At 34.5% G+C, this 21,876-nt stretch overlaps 1 protein-coding gene across 10 annotated transcripts in view; it reads left to right on the forward strand.

Annotated features, from left to right (window-relative positions):
• Window positions 1–21,876, forward strand: part of by (focal adhesion protein tensin) — a 687,936-nt gene that overhangs the window by 54,068 nt on the left and 611,992 nt on the right. The window lies entirely within an intron of this gene.

The following is a 21,876-nucleotide window of genomic DNA, read 5'->3' on the forward strand; positions in this document are numbered from 1 at the left end:
CATATTCTCAACTGTTTTGAAATAGAAAAAAACTGAACCAATCTTTAGGTATGCGACAAACATTTGAGGATTTTTCAAAGAACTACTCAAGGAAATTCCTCGTCGAATTTTCCCATTTCTCAACTGAAAATCATAGTTTATCATTCGTAGGCATTGGAAATGAACATTTTCTGTCCATTACAGACCAATTCGAAGAGTATATTGATATTGGAATTTCAATATCATGTTTATCACACAGTAATAAGCGTATACGTCCAAATTTGAGAAAGAGAAAGAAGCAAAAACGTTCACATTAGTATTTGTATAGTTTCTCAGTTCCTCTCGGATAGGCATAATTATTGATTGAGGCGATATACTGATGAATATTACATTTTTTCCGTGGAAAATACTTTCTATTTATGCAGTAACTATCGAGGTGAACTATGAAGTTTGTTATTTTTACACCTGCATGAAGTTTTTCATTAAAACTTTCATATGCTTCAGATTGTGAAAGGTGTAAAAACCCTGAAAATTTGTAATCATTATCATGAATAGTGTTATTGATTTTCAACAAGTACCGGGTTAGTATATTCCAAAGTTGAAGTATGTATTTTCCATACCTTTAAATTGGATTTGAGACTTTCCCATTCTAATTTTTTATGTTCTATTTCAATCACTTTGATAACTTTAGCAATTTGCATGATTTGATCATTTGAACTTCTACGAAATATTCCGTCTACTTTCTTTGAAATGAAATTATAATTTTACGTGGGTGAAAAAATTATTTAGCATTAAAATATTGATATACATCTGTATTTTCCGTCAGAACAGTAACTGGGTCGAACACATTGAACATAATTCATTTGAATGGATGTTTCCGGAAATTAATGGCAACACAAATAATTAAATAGAGTACATTACACAAATGTTAACTGACAGAATGTGTTTTACGTTCTCTCGCGATAACTAGCTATGAAATAATTAAAACGATATCCAGATATATTATGGAAAATCGAATGGAGAAGTGACGAAGTGTCAGAAAATATGATTTAACGAAGAATTTGCGAAAGAAAAAACAGATGTGACAGGCAGATATCGATAATACAAGATCCTGACTCGAGTTGACTTTCCCATCGAGGTTCATAACAAAATGTATTTTATGTAAAATTATGGGTTTTGCTGATGGCACAGCAATCTTTTATAATGCGGAGACATGGCAAGACCTCAAGATATAAACAGAAAGGGATTTCAAAAACATCATGAAATAGTTTCAATATAACAAATTGACCTTAAACGTAGACAAAACAAAATATCTTCCATTTACCTTTTATGCCGATAAACTACCGAACATAGGCCCATTAATTATCAATCAAAACTTATTGATTCCAGAAAGTACCCCAATTAAATATGTCGATCGCCACATGAAATGGGATTCACACGTATTAAAACAACGATAAAAATAAAATAAAAACCACAATAAAAATCAATTGGCGCTCCGGGGTGACTTCATTGACTCCAGTGGCGCATTTGCTTTTTCAGCTGCAGGAAAACCCGAAAAACCTGCAGCACCACATCATCTGAAGATCTTGATCTAACAATGTCCTCTCTCTTATAAAACAAAATATAGGGTGTCTCCAGAGGCTCCAATAAATTCAATGCATCGCCAGAACACTTCGTGACACGACTATCGTCAAACCTAAACCAGTCCGTTTCTTCTTTGACCAAGGCGTAATAATGACCAAATTCAACGCCAGAACCACAGTGAACAATGACTGCATGAATATTATAATAGTGGTCTGTTAGGTTGAAGTGTTCATCTATTTCTAAGCTTCCAAAGAGTTTCTTGCTTCCGTTAGAGGTTGAGTCTTGTTTGAAAATCATCAGTGTTATTATTAGATTGACTGGTGCCTCAGATATACTTGTTTCCTTATAACAGTCAGTTAGTTTGGCGCATGTTTGACAATACAGTCGATCATCACCTGTTAAAAATTCCATTTTCAGATGATTTAACACTAAGCTTTGCACGGACTGGTTATTAGTCGTATTAGGAAAAGCTAGATGAAGTTCTCTAAAATTACGAGGATTTTTGTTTCACTTCAAACTATTGAAACAGTGTCTAGAAATTCCCTATATGACTACAGTAGGTAAATTATGGTTTGGTTCAATCGCAACTCTCTTATAAGTTGGGGAGGTATTAAGAATAACCACTTGAGATGTCTGGATACTTTACAGAAAAAATTCTAAAACTTTTGTTAGGTAGAACGAAAGGTAGAAAGTTCTCCAGTAACCTCTTATTTGAAGAATACCTGAAGTTTAGCTCCAAGATGCCAAAAATTGGTAGGTCAAAGACACTGTAGAATTTCACTAGTTCGGACTTCCATTGTCTACTATATAAAATGATTTGAAATCCCTGAAACAACTAAAAAAGAAGAATTAAAAATGAATAGCTGAAAATAACAATTATATTAGCCAAAATAAACCTGAAATGAAATAATAGTGAAATAAAATACAAGTAAAAATAGAACAATTGAATAAATAAAAATAAAGAAATGAACAAAGAAAGAAAATAAAAATAAAAAAGTGGAGAGATTCCAAGTCACGTTAGTTCACGACGTTCCGATTGTTAGTATCTACAATCGTCTTCGGGTGAAGACTGGACTGATTCCTCCGAGAGATGACTATTTATAGGTCGTTCGAGTACTTTCACTTATCCCCGCTTTCCATTTTCCGCTTCACTGATTCCGTGGGAGATGACCGTTTTGGCGGGAGTTGGCCATTTTTCGCTTGATGATGGGTTTTCATATGTTGCGTATTTCTACGCTGGCTTGGCTGAATACGTTGTTGGACAACATGTATGCGGCTTCCTTGAATTTTCTCCTAAACCAATGTTTCTCTCTGTGCAAGATCTCAGCTTGGGACCACTCGATGTTGTGTTGATGGTCTGCTATTCCTGATTTGCTGGTTTCCCCTCGCTGTCTGTGTTTCTTGTGCTCGGCAATGCGAACATTCAATGGCCTCTTAGTTTCACCAATATAGGATTTTCCGCACTCACAGGGTATCCGGTAAATGCAATTCTTGGAATCGCAGTCCGCGTTTGGTGGCCTGGTTTTCGTGAGCCTGCTATGGATAGTGTTACCGGATCTGAAGCAGGTTCTGATGTTGTACTTGGAACCAATTCTTCTTATCCTCTCCTATAATCCTCTGATGTGTGGAAGTGCAAGCACTGGTTGTGACGGCTTCTCTTCCTTGCGAGGCTCCTGCTGTATCTTAGCCAAAGTCTTTTCTACCATCTCTTTGGAGTAGCCATTCCATTGAAGATCATTTTTGTTGATGTCTAGTTCCTTCTCGAGACCTTCCTCCGTATTACAAAGCCCGAAGGCACGGTCTAATAGAGTTTTGATGATTCCTCTTTTAGTCGGTTGATGGTGGTTGGATTCGTGGTTCAGATACTGTCCCGTATGAGTGGGTTTTCGGTATACAGATGTTTCCCACTCAGTGTCGGTCCTCTTCACCAAAACGTCTAAGAATGGCAATTCGTTGTGGAGTTCCTTCTCCATTGTGAAATTGATGGAAGGTCTCACGCTGTTGATGTGTTTCAGGAAGGCGTCTAGTTCAGTATTCCCATGGTTCCATATTATGAAGGTGTCGTCTACGTATCTCAACCAGACTCGAGGTTTCTTGTGGACTTCTTCAATGGCCAGAGTTTCAAACCACTCCATATATATGTTGGCTATGAGTGGTGAAAGTGGCGATCCCATTGGCAGTCTCTAATCTTGTGTAAAGAATTCGGCTTTCAGTTGGAAATAACAGTTTCGTACAGAGCATCCTAGTAATTCTATGATTACTTCTATAGGTAGATTCGTTCTCTCTTTCAGGTTCTCGTCTTCGGATAGCTTTCTCTGTATGATTAGAAGTGCTTCTTCGACCGGAACGTTGGTGTAAAGGCTTTCCACGTCGAAACTAATTAGTTGATCTTCCTGTGTGACCTCAATTGACCCTAGTAGTTCGACAAAATGCCTTGAATTCTTCACAAAAGACGATGTTTTTCCTTGTAATGGTTGTATTAAAGGAAGTAAAAATCTAGACAAGTCTAAGCGAAACGCCCTTTTTGTGGCTTAGACCAATCATCAGCTCCAGAGATTCGGCTATTCACAACTTGTCTAGATTTTTACTTCCCATGGCTACTCCAAAGCGATGGTAGAAAAGACTTTGGCTAGAAGACAGCAGGAGCCTCGCAAAGAAGAGAAGCCGCCACAACCAGTGCTTCCACTTCCCTACATCAGAGGATTATCTGAAATCATGAGAAGGATTGAGTCCAAGTATAACATCTGGACCTGCTTCAGATCCGGTAACACTATCCGTAGCAGCCTCACGAAAATCAGGCCACCAAACGCGGACTGCGATTTCAACAATTGCATTTACCGGATACCCGGTATGAGTTACTGAAGCATCCCCAGATGTTGATGTTATACGATATGTTGCAGTAGATTACAGCATAATATACATTGATGAGTTGATTGGTATTGAACATAGTTTTTACTTGCAATATAGCATAGTAACCTGTGTTTACTTGTTTGCTTATGGCATCAATATTATTTTCCCAACTCATTCCACTATCTATATAAGTTCCAAGGAATTTCGTAACTTCAGAAAGATGAAAAGTGCTATTTTTGACAACCACTTGAATATCAGTCACAAATCTCCACCTAGACTGGAAATGCATACAGACTGTTTTCTCTGCATTCACCATCAAAAAATTTATTTCACACCAATTCATGAATTCTTCTGCTGAATTATTTAGTTTTTTTTGTAAGTCTTCAGGACAATCTATATCAATGGCAAATGTAGTATCATCTGCATAGAGGACTACTGAATTTGAACTGATATAGTTAGGTAGATTGTTTATGAATAACAATATGTCAACCTAATTTCTGGAAATCTTCTTATCAATGTGTTCAATTACAAACACAACTCGCTGAGTACTTAATTGTTGTTGACATCACCATAAACATTATCCTGGCATTTTGTCAGGTGCGATAACTATAATTGAAATAAATGCAGTAAAATCAAACTACAACACCATATGTCGCCTGGGGCTTTCATGAATCGAAACAAAATAGCTTCCTTTGATACGTTTTATGGTCGGCTGACCACATTCAGGGCATCATCCGCTTTGTGATTTACGTAAATTTCAATGCAACATACACGCATGCATGCCAGTGTAATGATATTATTTATGGATTAGTTGAGGCCAAATTGCATGACATTTCTAACGAATACGGCCCTTGGTTGTGCTTCCCTCCAGGGTTTCCTGTTTGTGCACGGAACTTAATCCAGGCCAACAGCTGTAATTGGGATCAGGGAACGTAATATATTTCGGAGAGAAAAACAATTATAGCATGGTTAAGTTGTTAGAACAGTAAGTTTCTAAATGCACAAAATTGAAGTTTCAATTATAGCAATTAATGTTCCAACCAAAGTTTTACAGAAAATAGATATCATGGTAAGGGCTATCTATAGAACTATGAAATATAATTATTGAGAAAAAAGGTTATGGTTTTGACATTCTACTCCTCCATCTTTATACATGGGCTGTTCAGAAAATTAAAATGAAAGTTCAAATTTCGCGGGCTACTTGGGAGTGTTTTGCGTTTTCGCAGTATCATTTCGGATATGCTATTAGTTACCTCCCTCACAGGCAGATGGGGCGATGACAAATACCGGGTGTCCCACATTTTATGTGACGGGCAATATCTGGTTTGTTGAAGGAGATACACAAAAATGTTTCATACAAAAGTTTTAGGAGTTCATGAGAGCTATATTTTAATATAATTTTTAAATATATATTTTTAAATATACAGACTAAAATTCCATTTTTTAAAATAGAACGCCCTGTATATCATTACATATTCAGATGCTACGTTAAATTCTGATATCATTTCATGTTTGGTTTTTGAAATTCGGTTAAGGCGTTGTTGAGTTATTGCACTTTTCCTTAAATATAAAGTTTCAAAAAAACTTATTTACTCGTACACGAATCCAGTCTATATCTTTTATTAAATTCAACTAGACTACTACTGAATACAAACCATTATTCTCACCTCTACGATACGATATCGATATCAGTTGAATATAATATTGAAATTCTTGAGAATGTGACTAACTTGAGGGTGAATTGCTTTATATTGCACAATTTCATCAAGTAGCTTATGCTTGTTGATGCCATAGTAACAAATGTTGTTGAATTGTATCTACTTGTCAGTTCGATTCAGTGATTCTTTGCAAAACAGTAACTGTGTTCTTTGTGCGAAAACTCCAGTATGCCTTTCGCGTTTAGTCCAAGTGATTGCATTGATATGTTATTAATTTTTGGGGAATGTCAGGAAAGAAAAACTGCCGTCAAGCACAACGTCTATACCAAGAACGTTTTCCAGACAGACCCATTCCGTCACGAATGACTTTTTCGAGAGTTGTAGAAAAATTGCGAACTGGGTCATTTCCTTCTACTATAAAGCATCGTCATCATACGAGATCTGTTAGAACTGAAGATTTAGAGATCAATGTGTTGGCTTATATTATTATTCATCCACATGTTTCTATCCGTACTCTTGCAGAAGAAGTCGGTGTGAGTAAATCTAATGTACAGAGAATTCTGAAAGAAAATAAATACCACCCATTCAAAATTCAGTTGGTACAAGGTTTGAAACCCACGGACTTTGAACGACGACTTGAATTCATTGCTTGTATTCAGGTAATATTACATGAAGGTCCTAACATATTCAGTCAAATTTTGTGGAGCGATGAATCGCGATTCCACAATAATGGAGTTGTGAATCGACATAACAGTCACTATTGGTCTCAAGAAAATCCCCACTGGGTCCGCGAAAGTAATTTTCAAACTACTTGGGGTATTAATGTATGGTGTGGATTGTTCAATGGCCGCATCATAGGACTTTACTTTTTCAATGAAAATCTCAATGTATGGCGATATTTACATTTTCTAGAAAATGATTTGATCCAGTTGATGGAAGATATTCCCATAGCAGAACGACAAGGAATTTGGTGGCAACAAGATGATGCTCCTCCTCACAATTCACAGGTTGTTACTGAATATCTGGATAGAACGTACCCAAATAGATGGATTGGTAATAAGGGTCCAATTCGGTGGCCGGCTCGTTTCCCAGATTTATCACCGCTTGATTTTTTCCTATGGGGTTATTTAAAAGGTATTGTTTTCACTACTCCCCCTTTGAATGTGGATGATCTGAAAATGAAAATTCGACTAGCGTACAGTGATATTACGCCTGATATTATAAGAGCGATTTGTACGAGAGAAGTGATTCGACGTTTCGAAGCCTGTATAATATCTAATGGGCATCACTTTGAACAATTTTTATGACTTATTTCTAGGTACCTACCATTCTTATGAAATGATTCATCAAGTTATATTATTTACATTGTTATTAATTAAAGATTTGTTTTCGAATACACCTCTTTCAATTTCGCAATTGTTTCATATTCAAAATGATTCCTGACTGAATTCCACAACTCAAAATTGAAACCATTACTTCGAACACCCAAAATTTTGACTAATTTTCATGTGATCTGATGCAGAGAGAATAATTGTATGAGATATTTAAAAAAATAATAGTCGTTCTCAAGACTTTACATTTTAAGCAATAACTCAACAACGCCGTAACCGAATTTCAAAAACCAAACATGAAATGATATCAGAATTTAACGTAGCATCTGAATATGTAATGATATACAGGGCGTTCTATTTTAAAAAATGGAATTTTGGTCTGTAGCACCTACACCAAACACCCTGTATATTTGAAAATTATATCAAAATATAGCTCTCATGAACTCCTGAAACTTTTGTATGGAACATTTTTGTGTATCTCCTTCAACAAACCAGATATTACCTGTCACATAAAATGTGGGACACCCGGTATATTGTTTGTTGTCCGCCTCAGCCTAGTTCGAATAATGATACTCTGAAGTAGTCTTTGGCCGTTGAAGCGGTTTAGGAGGACGATGGCTAATTTAAAAATGTGTTTTTGCTTCCAACACAAACTTTATTGCTCCTTCGCGTTTAACGCCGGTTTCCTCGTGTAACGCCATCTAGGGGACTAGACAGTAAATACTTCCTTTCCGATAGTTGTCAAATTGTACAATAGATGGCGGTAAGCTTCAATGCGAAGCGAGAAGTTTCTAGTCTCCTTTCTCGAAAGTACTAGGCCCGCCAGCTGCCTCATATAAAAGCCGCGCGCCATCGTGAATTTAGTTAGGGACTAGCTAGGTAAAGTGCTGTAAGTGCGGTAGTGAATAATGTGAGTGGTGTGATTAGCAAGTTTTTAATACTCGTTTCCATACTTCGGCATTTTTGAAACAAAAACAAAAACAAAATTTAATTTTACCGGCCATAAAAGAAGTAATTACTTCTGTGCAACATAAATCAGCGGCAGATGTTATCCGAAAAATTCCTTTGAGCAATAGTTCCGTGCAAAGACGAATTGATGAGATGGCGGAGAACATTGAAGAGTCTTTGTGCAATCATCTAAATACTTCTAAATTCTCAATTCAGTTAGGTGAGTCCACTTTACCAACCGATAAAGCATTGTTGTGTTATACCTGACGTTTATCAAAAATGAGAAAATATATCAAGAACTACTATTTGCCAGAAATTTAGAGACGGATATAAAAGGTGAAACCATATATAATACACTGGAAAAAATTTGTGATGAGAAAGAAATTCCACTGAAGAATATTATATCAACTGCTACAGATGGCGCTCCGGCTATGACAGGACGTCACAAAGGCTTCATAGCGTACTTAAAAAATAAAATTCCAGATGTGCTCGCTGAACATTGCGATATTCATAGACAACATTTGGTTACAAAAAATTTGAGCGAGCGCTTCTCTCAATCACTGCAATATATCATCAAAGCAGTCAATAAAATCCGAAACAGCCCTTTAAATGACAGATTATTCAATCAGCTTTTTGTTGCTAATGATGAAGATTTCAACCGATTGCTATTTCACACAGAAGTGCATTGGTCATCAAAAGGTAACTGTCTGACTCGATTTTACAATCCATTTGACTCTGTAATAGAGTTCTTGGAAAACAAAGATAAAGGATTGCACGACAACCTCATCACTTCAAAGAATGACATTGCCTACTTGACAGACCTGTATAAATTATTTAATGATGTAAATCTCCAACTTCGAGGTGACGACTTGAATTTAAATAAAACAAAAAATGTCATTGCTGCTTTTGTGGTCAAATTGCTCTCATACAAGAATATTATCGGCAGACGTGAGTTTCGCACTTTCCCCATTTTTTTTCAGCAGTATCCTTCAACAACAACGACTTGCTTGTTAACTGCCAACATTTGCAGAACCTCCACAGTGATTTCGCAGAACGATTCCAGGACATTTTAAAATTGTCACGACATTGAAAATGTCGAAATTCGATTTCTAATGTATATATCCTTAAAAATGAAGACATATTTCAACTTTAATCGTCAAAATAGTTTAAATAATCTTAACTTAAATAAAAATCGACGCGTCTGGTCGATTTTCTATTTTTTTACCAGTTCGCAGCTTAGCGGGGTGACAAGTTTTATTTGATACACACTGTATAGGTTTGCACACATTGTATTAATTATTTCAGTTCGTCCTTCCGAAGTAATCTTGCCCTGACTCCAGTTCAATTGCCGCCAGTGTGGCCAAGCCTCCAGTCTCCCATTTTTTCTTAATTCACGAAACTAAAGAGATTCTGCACGATCTAACTTGCCAGTCACATTTCTTTCAAAGGCCGTCGCTGTATCCAGTATTCGTTAAGCCGATGTTAGCATTTTTTTTCGAATTTAATCGTGTTCCGGTGCTAGTTGGAGAAACGGGGTACTCCTGAAATTTCATTACACGTTTATCACGAGTTATGTTTGCTTGTTCCGTTTTCTCACTGCTGTGTGCACAAGTTCCCGATCCTGTTTATGCATATTAGAGTGGAAACTGTGACTTATAACACTGAGGTTTCTAAAATTAATGCGGTTGAGTTTCTCACAGAGATATCTGTTGAGGTCAATGTTTGGGTAAACACACTCGTAAATGAATTGATTTATGTTATTTCGAAATGATTCATAAATGAGAAATAGTATCAATGAGTACGATGTGTTTCTTGCCTTCTTCAAATTAATCCTAAGGCTGTTCTATATTACTTATGAAAATGCAATATTCATCAGGAGAATCAGTACCTATTTCTTCACCATATTGATCACAGTATAAGTATAACAGAAGCAACATTATTAAACTATAACTGAACTAAAATAATATGTATATGATAGTATTCTATACAATGAATAGGTATAAACTGTCAACTTTAAATTAGCATAATGAATTGAAAATAAACTATATACATAATATGAAACACATAAAGACATTCAGTACTTTTTATTGAGTTCATTCTACTGGGGGTTTTATTCTCACTCATAAAAGTCATATTTTATTTTAGTAAGGTAGGCATCAAAATTAATTTTTTTTTTAGAAAGTGTGCTGATTAATAATATGATGAAACAGAGTTCGATCAGAATTTCTGAGCCAATTTTTTAGTTCTTTCTTGAATTTATTTTGTTTATTAATGAGTTGAAATAATAGTGAAATAAAATACAAGTAAAAATAGAACAATTGAATAAATGAAAATAAAGGAATGAAAAAAGAAAATAAAAATAAAAAGTGGAGAGATTCCAAATCACGTTAGTTTTAGACGTCTCGATTGTTAGTATCTACAGTCGTCTTCGGGTGATGACTGGACTGATTCCTCCGAGAGATGACTATTTATAGGTCGTTCGAGTACTTTCACTTATCCCCGCTTTCCATTTTCCGCTTCACTGGTTCCGTGTGAGATGACCGTTTTGGCGGGAGTTGGCCATTTTTCCCTTGATGATGGGTTTCTGTATGTTGCGTATTTCTACGCTGGCTTGGCTCAATACGTTGTTGGACAACATGTATGCGGCTTCCTTGAATTTTCTCCTAAACCAATGTTCCTCTCTGTGCAAGATCTCAGCTTGGGACCACTCGATGTTGTGTTGATGGGTCCAAACATGGTCTGTTATTCCTGATTTGCTGGTTTCCCATCGCTGTGTGTGTTTCTTGTGCTCGGCAATGCAAACATTCAATGGCCTCTTAGTTTCACCAATATAGGATTTTCCATCAAGACTGAATTGTTTTTTGAAATTATTATTTGAAATTATTATTGCATCTCAGTATTACTATAGAATTTGAGACCTCAAACTTTATTAAGTTGTTTGAGAGAAATTTTACATTAGTGCGCCGTCTGCAAAAGATTTGTAAAACTAGTGACTAGAACTTGAAAGAATATTTATTTTTGATAATAAATTGGACTAAAAAGTGAAAAAGAAATATAGTTCAAAAAAACTAAAAAACACGCTTTCATGGCATATGAAACTGAAAAGTAAAAAATAAATATAGTTTTAAAAAACTAAAAAACTCTCTTTTAAGGAACATGAAACTAGAAAATTGAAAATATTTTTTTAAATAAGCTTAAAACAATAACGAACAAAAAATACTAGTATTATTGTGAAAAATGCGTGGGCTTTTTTCACAATAATACTATTATTTTTGTTCGTTATTGTTTTAAGCTGATTTAAAAAAAACATGTTCAACTTTTTAGTTCAATGTTCCTTAAAAGAGTGTTTTTTAGTTATTTAAAACTGTGTTTATCGGGATAGGCTGAACAAGAAGCCAACATTCCTTCCCTGTAAGACAGGTTGAAAAGTCTGCAAAAAACTGGTGCAATTTCATTGCCGCACTTTTTAAGTACGATGACGGGCACTTCATCAGGAACAGAAGCCTTGATATTGAGCTGTTTCAAAATTCGCCTAACTAGACGCTGCGCTGTCGAAAAGTGATTTCCGGCATTGTGGATTATAGTTGGAGGTGGCTTTTCTAGAAAATCAACTGTGGAGTGGGATGCAAATTGTTCAGCTAGTAGACTTGCTTTTTCTACAGCAGAAAAAACATGGATGACTTAGAATACTTGCTAGACTTTATGAAAGTGATCCAATGTTAACCCAAGATAGGAAATTTTCATTTTCAGTGATTTTCAGAGTATCTTTCAAAACCTACATTTCTACTCTGTTTTTCTATGAAAATCAGTATGCTATTATAGAGACCCCTCTTGATAAAGCAGCACAGGGAATCAATCTTCCGGAATTGAAGGATGTATCTTGATCAATTAGCAATTTTAAGCTGATAATTCAATGACAATTTACTCTTCAGTACAACTGATACATTTTGTATCAACTGTAACAATGTATTCATCCACATATTCATACAAATTGTCCTTGATGAAGGGTGTACGGTCATTTCATATCCCTATAAATAGTTATTCACTCAACTTCAATCAGGTAATGGCAAGAAAATTGGTCTCGTTCGTAAGTCGACATCAACGCCATAGGAAGTTATAAATTAGTCGCATGGTTACGATCATTACTGAAATTGTTTTTGAAATTATGCCCCCTCAGTTATTCCCACGATTTAACCATAATGATTGAACTTCATCATGGCCGGTGAATTGTTTCACTGGTGTCGTCATTTTCAATTTTATCGTCTTTGTATGGAGGTATTAAATGAATCAGGAATACGAGGCAAAACACAACTACTTGAATAGCAGTAGGCAAATAGTGAAAGTAAACAATACTCTCAGTTCTGAAAGAGAAATTACTTATGGTATACCACAGGGTACTGTGATTGGACCTACATTATTTTCATTATATATCAACAGCCTACTTACCATGAAGATACATGGTTCCATTCACAGTTTTGCAGATGATACGGCCATAATATATACTGATGATAATTGGGAAAAATTTAAAATGAAAGTAGAAACCCAAATTAATGTATTGAAAGACTGGTTTGATCATAAGTCACCCACAATCAATTTTGAAAAAACAAAATTTCTACCTTTTGCAAGTTACGAAAATCAACTACCCAACTATAATGAATTAATAATAAATAACCACGGAAAGTCCTAAGAACAGACCATATCAAATACCTGGGAGTCACAATTGATTAATATCTCAGATGGAATGAACACGTTAAAGAAATAACTAAATTATTGAGATGTTTATTGAATAAATTCAAGTACTTGAGATCCGTTCTCGATATCAATCACCTCAAAATAATACGGGGCTTTTCATGATGAGCGTTAATTAGCCGTTTCTGGCAAACTATTCAACGGATCAACCTGAAAATTCCACAGTATGGATTAGTCAATATGACCTACACGCCTAAAATATTCCAGACAAAGCGGCTTTGTCGCTTCTACTATAAAGTAGCGGCTTCTTTGATTTTTCAAATGGAACACCCCGTATATAATATCATATTATGATTCATTATCACTTTGTCAAGAAATTCATATACTATTTCCCTATACCTATCTATTACCGTTTAGAAGATATAAATTAATTTCGATATTTTTTTTACCAAACATGAACTTTTATAAATTCTGATAATCTTGAACTCTCTTGCACTGAAACGATCAAATTTGAAATGGACTATGAGGATCTTCACTCCGAGTCATATTTTCATTTGCCTCATACAGAGTCTTCAAAAAATGCAGATACTTTGATGTCATGAAAAAATGAGTGGAACTCAATTTTTTCAAATGGAACACCCTGTATATTTCAACATTTTTGAGCTCTACATCAAATTTTAGATTAACTTTGTTCAGATAATACTATTTCTATTTTGAACCGTTTTCGAGATAAACTGTTCCAAACAGTTCATCACTTATTTTTGTAAAACAGATTTCGTTTGATGCTTCTCAATTAGTCACAGATAATACAATGAAAAGATAATTATTAAAATACTCCTCAACCATCGAATGAAACTTCTCTTCAAACAATAGTTTTATTAACGCTGAAACACGAACCGAAAATAATAAACCCATAAATTAATGAGTTAATTTAATCGTTAGTTTATTTTAGAATATGTTCAAACACATCTCCAGCTCTACTTAAACAAACATGTAATCTCTTCAAAAGATTGTCATGTGCAGCGCTTCTGATCAAGTCTGGAGTCAAACTATTGAAAGCAGTTGAAACTCTCGATTTCATATCTTCCATTGTTGTTATTGGAGTAGAGTAAACCATATTTTTAATGAAACCCGAAACGAAATAATCTAATGGATTGCCATCTGGTGTTCTACGAGGCCAACAAAAAGGTCCATTATTACCAATCCATCTGTCTTCGAAGATTTCGGTTAAAGCTTCGCTGACTAAATGAGAATTATGGGGTGGAGCACCATCCGTTTGGTACCATACACGTTCTCTTCCTGGTCTATTATTTAAAATCATTTGAATTCCATTCCTCAGTAAATCTTCATATTTTGATGCATTCAAATTATCAAATTATCTTTCATGAAATATTTGGCATGTTCTACTTGCAATTCTATTGCACTCACCATAAATTATTAATACATTCAAGAAATCTTCATGACTGTAACCTAATCTTGACATTATTCTATTATAATTGGTAGCTATGACAATCAGTCAAAACCACCAACGAAAGTCTGACGTTAAATAATTGGTTTATTTATTTTTCCAAAGCATACTATTAAAACATATTAATGTGTACTGTTGTACGTTAGAGACCAATACCTCAATGTATATAAATTGTAACTTTTTCTAAGATAGGTACATACCAATTTCGAATTGACTGATCTGAGACAGTTAAAAATCTGGATCAAAAAGAAATATCACTGAGTATAAATAAAAATGTTGAATATCCAAAATAAGTGATGAATTCAAAAAAACGAGCAAGAAAACCACATCAGTTTCCGTTTGAAACAGTTTATCTCGAAAACGGTTCAAAATAGAAATAGTATTATCTGAACAAAGTTAATCTGAAATTGGATGTAGAGCTCAAAAATTCAAAAATTTTGAAATTAGAGAGTGTTCCATTTGAAAAAATTGAGTTCCACTCATTTTTTCATGAGATCAAAGTATCTGCATTTTTTGAAGACCCTGTATGAGGCAAATGAAAATATGAATCGATGTGAAGATCCTCATAGCATCACTCCACTCCGTTTCAAATTTGTTTGTTTTAGTGCAAGAGAGTTCAAGATTATCAGAATTTATAAAAGTTCATGTTTGGTAAAAAAAATATCGAAATTAATTTATATCTTCTAAACGGTAATAGATAGGTATAGGGAAATAGTATAAGAATTTGTTGACATTTGTCGACCAATAAAAAAAATTTTGTGGATTTTTTTCTGGTGGTTACTGCTTCCTTTGGTCGTCCACTGCGTTCTGTATCATCGTTGTATCTACGACCACGTTTGAAGTGGGATGAAACCTATTGGAAAAGGAGGGGAATATAATAAAAATGAAAGAAAAATAAATTACGGGCGATCTGAGTTCGGAAAGTGGAATGGGGTGAGTCTTTAAGGGTAAAAAATGGATTACCTCGATTTCCGGCAAAACAAGTCCCATGAAAAAAAAATTGAACGGCAAAGTTATAGGTAATAAAAAAATCTGCAACTTTTGTATTCACAATTTTTTCACATAACCTCAAGTTTTTGTTTTTTTATTAAAAAAAATTGTTTTCTACGAAATTTAGTAAAAACTCACCTTTTTATATTCCAAATACACTTTAAAATTTATTTGATTTGAAATATTTATTTTTTCATCTTATTTTGAACTAACATCAAAACATGTTTCAATAGAAAATTCTCGCGTCAAAATATCAGCTGTTTTAAAAAAGTCGGTGTGCCATTTTTTCATCGAAATCTCTACTTCCTGATGGTGTAAAAATATACAATAATATAATAAATATTCTCAGAAAATGCAAAAATTCAAAAAAAATCTTTTTAGTCCGATTTATGGTCGAAAATAACTTTTTTTTCAAGTTCTAGTCACTAGTATTATATATCTTTAACAGACAGTGCACGAACGTAAAATTCCTCTCAAACAACATAATAAAGTTTTAAGTCTTGAATTCTATAGTAATACTGAGATGCAGTAAGTCTCTAACAGATGGCAGACATTTGTAAAATTTGTTTCGAAGTAAAGAGAAAATTTGCAGTAATAATTTCAAAAAACAATTCAGTCTTGATGTTTTGATTTGAAATTTAATTCAAAATATTAATTCACTAAAAATATTTTGTCAGTGAATAATTTAATTTTTCAAATCAATCTTTTGATTTGATATGTATGTCAAGCACCTTAATTTTAATTTTTCGATTTTTTGAAATATTTAAGTAACTGAGTTTTTCAGGTGTATAATTTACATAACGTTTTCATTGTTGAAATCTATATTCTGCTTTGCTTTCAAATAATGGAATTAGATTCTAAAATGTATCTCCCGTTTCGTTCAAAACTTTTTTCTGCACTAAATCACGGGTAACTGGAAATATTTAAATATCTAAATATTTCATCTGTAGTACGAAAATTCGCTAACAATCATAATTCGTAAAATATGTTTTTTATTTTGATTTTCTCCTGAACAACCCATCAAAGAGGTTACGTACAGCGCCATCTGCCCGCGAATAGATCAAGCAATAATTCCGATAATTCTGTCAATACAGAATCCGAGCTTGGGAGTTATAAGCAAACAATCATACATACAAACAAACATACATACGTACATACATACAGGTGAAGCTAAGCTAAAGCGTGCAAAAAAACGTAATAATCCATGTTTTCTGGATAAACTACTATAATTAACAAACAAATAAGTTAATAAAGTTTATATTTAATTAGACATCTACAAGACTTTGAGAAGGTTGTAGAATCTTCTTGAAATAATATTTGCAGATGTCTATTCATTGCTGTTTTAAATTATATATTAACCTGAGTGACCTACGTAAAATTTCAGCCCATTGAAAGTTATTTCCCAGAGTGGTGGAGCTAGGAGGGTCTAGGCCTAAAAATTTGTTAAATTTGGCACATGTTTTTATAAGAAAGATGCAAGTAAAAAAGATAAAAAAAGGATTACAATCAATCAAATCTATTTATAAATGTAAAAATTAAAAAATAACGCTGAATCAATAAAGATTTCAAAAATATCAATTGACAAAAATTAAATCATCTTTCATATTGGCAAATCTCCCACCCAGGAGCAGCAGGAGCAGCAAAACAACATTGTTACGGGTCATATAATCAGCTTCAAACTTGGTTGGGTAATGAACTGACAGCAACAGATTGGGGCTGGAAGCAACATCAACGTGGCGTTAAGCCCAAATTCACAGAGAAGGAATTAATTTCGGAAGTATCTCCTTCATTTCCTCACAATTGGACTCTGCCCTGATGGTTTGTCCCGGTTGCAGAAAATCATACTGACCACCATACAGTGAAAATGTTTTTTTTAAGGGTTTTTGCTTTTGGAGAGTCTGTGGGTGGCTCATCGGTGTCCAACTACTGTCCTGAACGATTATTAAAATTGTGAGGAACCCATTTTTCGAGCTTCTTAACCTTTGCATCATGTTTTAAACCATCAAAAACCGCCTGGGAGCTGACGTGTAGTTCTTTCGCCATCCCACGCACTGTTTGTGACGGGTCAGCCTCCAGCAGGGTCCTAAAATCCTCGTCCTGTCGACCACTCAAGCGTTCATTTTCGAGGTTGAAATATCCGGAACGAAATTTCGCAAATCAATGTCAAACAGTGCATTCATTAACACTATCATTGTCAAATGCCTGGTTAGTTTTTCGGGCTGTTTCGGCAACGCTTTGGTTCGATTTGAATTCGAAGAGAAAAATTGACCAAACGACATTATAAAGTAATAAGCTAAAAAGTGACAGAAAATGAAAATTTGGAAAAAAATTAATAGCATCGATGTATAGAGTACAAAATTCTTTATCGATCAGTAGAATGAATTATTATTTAGATTTCGAGCCACAAAAACAAATGACATTAAAACGAAGAAAACTTTTGAAACCAATCTCCATAAATAGTGCAGTTTGCGCGCTGAGCGAATTTGCGTATCACAAAAATGTAATGTCACATTATAGTAATTGAAACTTGATTTAAATCCGCAATATTCTCCAATCAGATTGAAGAACCGTTATTATGCTAACTTCGCGGTCGGATTGTCCTACGGCTTTGAAAATTATAGAAAAACATTCCCTTTCTCAATTGAATTTGTTATGCAAAATTAAATAAACGTTCATATAATTTTCATAAATGAAGTGACTCCCAGAGAGTAACGCCTTTGGCAGAATTTCTTCAATTGGTGGTCTTTGCATTACTTCAGAAGAAAAAGTAGAGGATATGTTGGAGTTGATTTCTTTTTTTTAATTCACTTTATTTAATGAATTAATGGATGTAGCCGTTGTTACTACGTGGTAGGAAATCATAATGAAGAAAAGAGAATGAGTTAGTCTTATTGTCTTTGAAAGTTTTTCACATTTTTCCATTTGAAGAGGGATAACTAGGAAGCTGATATACTTTTTTTTCAAAAACTCATCACTCTTTAAAATCTTCCCCTTCTTATAAAAAGTATGAGAAATGTTGAAGAGATTGAATTGGCTAGATTCACCAGAAAATAAATTAACTCTTTATAAAAAAATATCGTGGGGTCAACATGTTATTGAGAAATTAATAGAGAAGAAAATAATAATAGTCAATTATTGTACTTTTTATTTATTCAACAATAATCAAAAACAGAGGAAAACCAAGATAAGTATATCTCAGTTCCATACCACCAATACAGGAAGAACTTTGAAAGGATTTCTAAGGAACTTATCAAGGTGGTATTTTAAACAAGATAATTTTGTAGACATCTTTGGCATATTTGGTACATATGTTCCATGCCTCAAGGCGCATTTTCTGATGTACACAAATTTGTATTTTTTCAAACAGTGGCATCCCTACGGGTTTCGCATTGAATATTTTTGGGAAAAAAGTACTACGCCTATGCTTTCTTTTCAAAATAAAATCATTTTTAAAATCCTCATTTATATTTGAGAAAATTTGATCTCCTGGTATTTCTTTGTCCGACGCATGATTTCCACTCAAAAAAATTAAAATCGACAGAAAGCAAATTAAGAAATTAGATCAATTCTAAAATGAATGAGAATCTGAAAATTGCTTCATAACGCATTACCAATTCCCTAATAATATTTGAAAACATAATCTGCAAAAAAATACATTTTTCACAAAAACGAGTTTTATTTTATTTTGTGACAGTAAGTCTAAACGAATAGCACAAATTTGTTAATTAGTAATAATACCAAAACTGCACCCGTTCATTTTTATACACAAGAGTTTTAAGGTGACCCCATAAAAAAAATCTAAACTGTTGAGATCGGGGGATCTTGCTGGCCATTGCTGAGGTCCTCCGCGACCTATCCAACGATTAGGATAAACTGTATTTAAATGGTTTCGGACAATTACACTGAAATGAGCAGGGGCGCCATCGTGCATGTACCATATTCGATTCCTTAACGCAAGTGGCACATCTTCCAATAACCCAGGTAACTCTTCTTCGAAAAAGTGTAAATAAGAACGACCATCAAGGCGTCCTGGTAGAAAAAATGGGCCTATTAGATGATCACCTATAATTCCTGCCCATACATTAACTGAAAATTGATGTTGGAAATGGGTTTCGGTTATTGCATGGGGATTTTCTTCAACCCACACATGATTGTTATGGAAATTTTGAATGGCATTCCGAGAAAAATTTGCTTCGTCTGTGAACAAAATTTGTGTCTCAAACTGCGGATTTAGTGCAATACTTTGTAGATACCACTGACTGAAGTTCACACGCTGTGGAAAATCTCTGGGGAGTAATGCCTGCACTCTTGAAATATGGTATGGGTATAACAAAAAATCAACCAAAATACGCCAAACAATTTGATGACAAATATCCAGAGTTCTAGCGATCTTCCTCGTACTCGTCTCAGGATGTTCCTCAATTTCTTGCAGCACCGCTTCCTCAATTTCAGGAGTTCTTACTACACGAGGTCTATCTTCCGGAGTCCCTTTCTTGAAACTACCAGTTTCCCCAAGTCGACGATGAATATTTGAAAAGGTTCGGCTATATGGTAAGGCACGATTAGGATATCTTTCCTGATAAATGCGCCTGGCTTCTGTTGCATTACCATCGACAAGGCCATATACGTAATGCATTTGCGCCATTTCCGCATTCGTATAATTTACCATATTTACTGATATTCAGAAAAAAAGCGGATTACCAAAATAACTTCAATAACACTACAAAATCAATCAAAACGCGCTGTGACAGTTTTTAACACCAACACCTTACTTTAAACCAACATCAATATTATCTACTGACGTTTGTACATACAGAGAATTCGTTTTTTATTGCTATGGTGGATACGCTGTTTTTTCTGCTTTCAATCTTCAAAAGAAATCACATATCGACAAACTCCATATTTCCAAGAGGTGCAGTGAATAAATTCTGCTACACGTCATTTATTCCAGGATAACTAAATTTATGTTTTCAAAAATTATTAAACGGTGCTGCGTTATGACGTAATTTTAATTGAGAACAGTGCATCTGACAACAAACAAATACCTTTTAGATCCTCAATTATTTTGCAACAAATCTGATCTCTTAGTTTGCTTTCAGTCGATGCACGATACCGCATCAGATTTTTAAGGAATTTATCCTTAAGTAAAGCGATTTTTAATTTTTTGAGCGAAAACCATGAGTCGGACAAAGAAAACCCAGCAAATCAAATGTGCTCAAAAATGTATGGAGATTTTAAAAATAATTTTTAATTCAAGATAAATCAGTGGCGTAGTATTTTTTTCGCCAAAAATATACATTTCAAAACTCGTACGTACGCCACTGGCAGAGAAAATTAAGAAAATTGTTCATCAGAAAATGCGCCTTGAGGCATGGAACATATGTACCAAATATGCCAAAGATGCCTACAAAATTATTTCAGTTATTATTAAAAAACTGATTATTTTTGAAAACTTTGCCACCCTGTATCTCAAAAGTTAAGGCGTTTAGGACATACGTCCATAGGACGTTTTTTCCTTAAAATGGGTCTAAGAATTACCTCCTTAAATATTAGCATGTGTTTAAGGAACACCCTGTATTATTATTTTCAAACCAAGTGAGACCGAATCTCTGCAAATATTGTCGACCACATTTAAACAAATATGCATAAAAATTTACTCTTTCTGATGTGAACTCAATTTGCAGATAATATTACGAGTACAAACCAAAGGGCTCTGTACGCTGTAAAACTGACTTGACTATTGATTTACAGCTGCAGTATATTCGTAGTGACGTAGCTGCGTTGTTTTTATGCAGAGCTACATTTAAATTTCAAATCGAGCAGAAATTTGTCATGATATCAGGTTGTTTATACACGAAGGAAAACGTAAGACTTATTGGAATGAATCGATTTCTGAACTGTTCAATTGAAATTCCGTTTCAGATCTATTGAAATTTCTGACGATTTTTCAGAGGCTTTCAGATGAAATTTGGAATATTTACAAATAACACTTCATTGTAAGAGTTTCAATGAACAGCTCAAACAAATTAACACGTGTTTCACACGTGTTCGAATCAAATGAATTATATCTTATTAGTGCATGTACACCTACATATAGTGCATTTACAACTATAGACAAATTTTCCAAATGGATGTAATCTACAACGATTTAAATCCAATGTGAATCGCTACTTTGGCACAGGCACCGCTCTGAGAGCGCCTTGAAGATTTTCTTATAGTGCTTGAATAAAAATAAAGTTGTCTGTCTGCAAATAAAGCAGCAGAGAGACATGGAAAGCGATTTCCTTCGTCAAAGTTTGCCATCCTACTTTCGTTCACTCATTTCATTAGCGAAAGTGGTGTCATCTGTTCTTTCAACGCCGCCATCTATGGGATTGAC

Source organism: Leptinotarsa decemlineata, unplaced genomic scaffold (genome assembly GCF_025532065.1).
Source record: "Leptinotarsa decemlineata unplaced genomic scaffold, Ldec_3_MD MMD2_tig00001973_RagTag_RagTag, whole genome shotgun sequence".
In the NCBI taxonomy this organism is placed as follows: domain Eukaryota; kingdom Metazoa; phylum Arthropoda; class Insecta; order Coleoptera; family Chrysomelidae; genus Leptinotarsa; species Leptinotarsa decemlineata.